Below are 3035 nucleotides of genomic sequence, written 5' to 3' on the forward strand. Positions count from 1 at the left end.
TCATTGTTACACCATGATCACTCTTTGTTTTTTCCGCAAGAGATTTTTATTCCTTGACTCCAAGGAAGTCTGCCTTCTTTGGGAGGACACACCGGCCAAGACGTTTTGAAAACGCGGGTGCACAAAATTACATGCCTTCTCTTGTCTCTGTGTCTCTGTCTCTGTCTGTCTGTCTTTCTCTCTTACTCTCACACACATACTCATCACCGATCCCCCCCCCTCCCCCCCCCCCCCCCCCCACACACACACACTACAATACAACACAACACAACACAACACAATAGAATATAACACAATGCAACTTACTTGGTATCTTATTCATTATATAACTTCCTTTTCTCCCCTCCCATTAACACTGTTCACGCTTACTCCATACACATTGACCAACATCCTTGCCGCACAGAGTCACTAGGACAATTACAGTGTTGAACTTACCATTGTGTGGAAAAATAACCAAAGAGGAGCAGTGTGAACGTTCTCTGTGATGTGTGGCCATCAGTGTTCACTGTCGCCTGCAATGTACGTGTCTGCTGACTTCTGAATGGACTGGATGTTCGGTCAGTTTGGTCTTGCTGTTGTTTATATATATTTGTTGTGGAAATCTTGTAGGCGATTTTTGTTGTTGTTGGAAGTTCTGCAATGTGTATGAACTGCTGTTATGGACGTGTATGTTTCTGTAATCAACATAACTATGATTTGGTATTGGTTATGTTCGCTAATTCCTCCCATAATAGGGACATCGAGGTCGCCCCCCCTTTTTTTTCCTAAAGAGTATGGATGTTTCCTGTAAACTCTGTTGCAGAAACAGTCCGTGTTGCTGTCTTATTTTTTCGGTCTTTTTCTCCCTCTCCTCTGTTCTGTCGACTGTCTCTCTTTCATTGTCTGCCTTCGCTGTTTTCAAGTCAGTCTTTGCTCTTTTCTACATGTTTGAAAGTGTGACCTTGGTGTAGAGCGCCAGACCAGAAAGCGAGTGACCACAGGTTCGATTCTCGCAGGGACCGCCATTTTTGTACCCCTCCCTCCCACTGATCTTGAATGGTGACCTGGGTGCTAGTCTTTCGGATGAGACGATAAACCCGAGATCCTGTGCAGCAGTTTACGTTTAGCTATTGCAAAAGAACTCATGGCAAAAAGACAGTTGTTCCTGTCTATATTCTATAACAAAAAAAGGAAAAAAAAAAGATTGTGATTGTTATAAGGGCACGCTTGCAGACAGAAGAAAAAAGAAAAATACATGGTTACACCGCACTGTGACAATGTGGTTTCCTCTGGGAAAGCATCCCGAAATATATTATGTTTATATCAGACACAATGCAATGCAATACAGAACGATACAATGCAATGCATTACAATACAAAACAGCACAACGCGGTACTATACAACACATTACAATAAATAAAACACAATGCAGTACGACTCATTACAATAAATACAATACGACACGACACAATACAATACAATACAATACAATACAATACAGTGTGCTAACTAGGCTGCTGTTCCCTGACGATGAGGCAGTGGACAGTGGGAACACTACCATTGATGGACACTTGTTGCACATCTGGAATGCTGTTGCCAACATGGTCTTTTTATGCTTTTGAGTTGGTTGTTTTCAGTATGTGTGTTTCCTTTTTCGCATACTCTGGGCATTGTTTTGATACCTTTGTTACTCTGTTACTCACTGTTTTAATCACCGTCAGTGCAGCTTAAAATGACTTCTTTTAAAGTAAGTGGGTGAGTTTCCTATGTCTTGGATTGTCTGTTATTTAGTTTATGTATGTTTCCAGGTTATGCTTGCCTACTACTTGAGGATGTTTCAACATGTTTTCACAATTCGTATGCCCTCGCATGGTCAGTATGCAAGAACCATGATGAATAAAATAGACGAATTATTAAATAAGTAAAGGGTTAGGTAAGTAAATGAATAAATAAATAAACGAATGAGTAGATAAATAAAATGTTCGCTTCCATTGTAAACATCTCTTTCCGTGTTTATCTGAGCAATTTAAGCATATAACAATTAAGAACAATATATGGGAGCTTTCAATAAAATATATTTTCTTGCAAACTTAAAAAGTTCTGCAGGACTTGTGTGTGTGTGTGTGTGTGTGTGTGTGTGTGTGTGTGTAGGAGGCAGGCGTGCGTGTGTGTGGACAGCTATGCGTGTTCACATGCTTGCATTCAAACTCGTTTCGATGAAGTGTGTGTTTGCGTGCCAGCCTGTCTGCCTGCGCACGCACGCACGTACGCGTGTGTGTGTGTCATGGACAGACTGGTGTTCAGCCAAACATCTATATGCCCAGTGCCAGGCGATATTTTGATCCTCGGTACCTTCCAAATCTTGACTTGCGGGGGCCGATCCTTGGATCATTCAGACCGTTTATTTTATGACTAACGTGGGTCCCCGGGCTGGGCTGGGCTGCAGAAGCCATCTCAGCAGCTTAGGATAGATTAGAAGTTCCCCAGGTCAACGAGAATAGAGTCGGGGGAAATTCTTTCCGCTAAGCAAACTGGGCGTCTGTTAATTTATAGCTTGCACAACGTACCCCGTCCCTGGCGCAGCAAAGAAGGAAAGTCAGCAAAGGCTGAGCGTAAGTCAGTATCAGAGAAAGCCCTTCCCTCCTCCTCCTTCTCCTCCTCAACCCGCCCACCCCCTCTCCTCCCCCCCCCTCCCACACACCCCTCCCACCCTACCCCCCACACACTCCCACCTTGCCCAACGTCCTTCTCTCCCACTCTCGTCCACTTTTCAAAGGTTGGTCTTTTCCTCCATGGCAGAATCGGTGAGACGTTGGACTTCGTGGTCCAGTGTCAAACACACCGGTGGTCAGGGTTCGAGCCCTCGTTTCGGCATGGTGTTGTGTTGTTGGGAAAGGCTGCTCAGTCGGCGACTTCCCTCACTCCACTCAGGTGTGAATGGGTACCTGACTTCGGTTGGGGGAGGAAGGTTAAAATTGTGGAAGGAGAGGATTGGGCCTCGCCTTCCTGTGCACAGCCCTGACACAGTGGGTGTGAATTCACTGCCCTGGTGGCCG

General features: G+C 44.7%; 1 protein-coding gene across 2 annotated transcripts in view; it reads left to right on the forward strand.

Moving 5' to 3' along the window:
* LOC143289077 (flavin reductase (NADPH)-like) overlaps nucleotides 1–2076 on the forward strand; it is a 21869-nt gene extending 19793 nt beyond the window's left edge. For both annotated transcript variants that reach the window (XM_076597913.1, XM_076597912.1), the window contains exon 5: nucleotides 1–2076. This exon is cut by the window's left edge and continues 2417 nt beyond it. The gene's annotated coding sequence lies outside the window, so the exon portion shown is untranslated.
* The last annotated feature ends 959 nt before the right edge of the window (nucleotides 2077–3035 follow it).

The sequence above is a fragment of the Babylonia areolata genome, chromosome 13 (assembly GCF_041734735.1).
Source record: "Babylonia areolata isolate BAREFJ2019XMU chromosome 13, ASM4173473v1, whole genome shotgun sequence".
In the NCBI taxonomy this organism is placed as follows: Eukaryota; Metazoa; Mollusca; class Gastropoda; order Neogastropoda; family Buccinidae; genus Babylonia; species Babylonia areolata.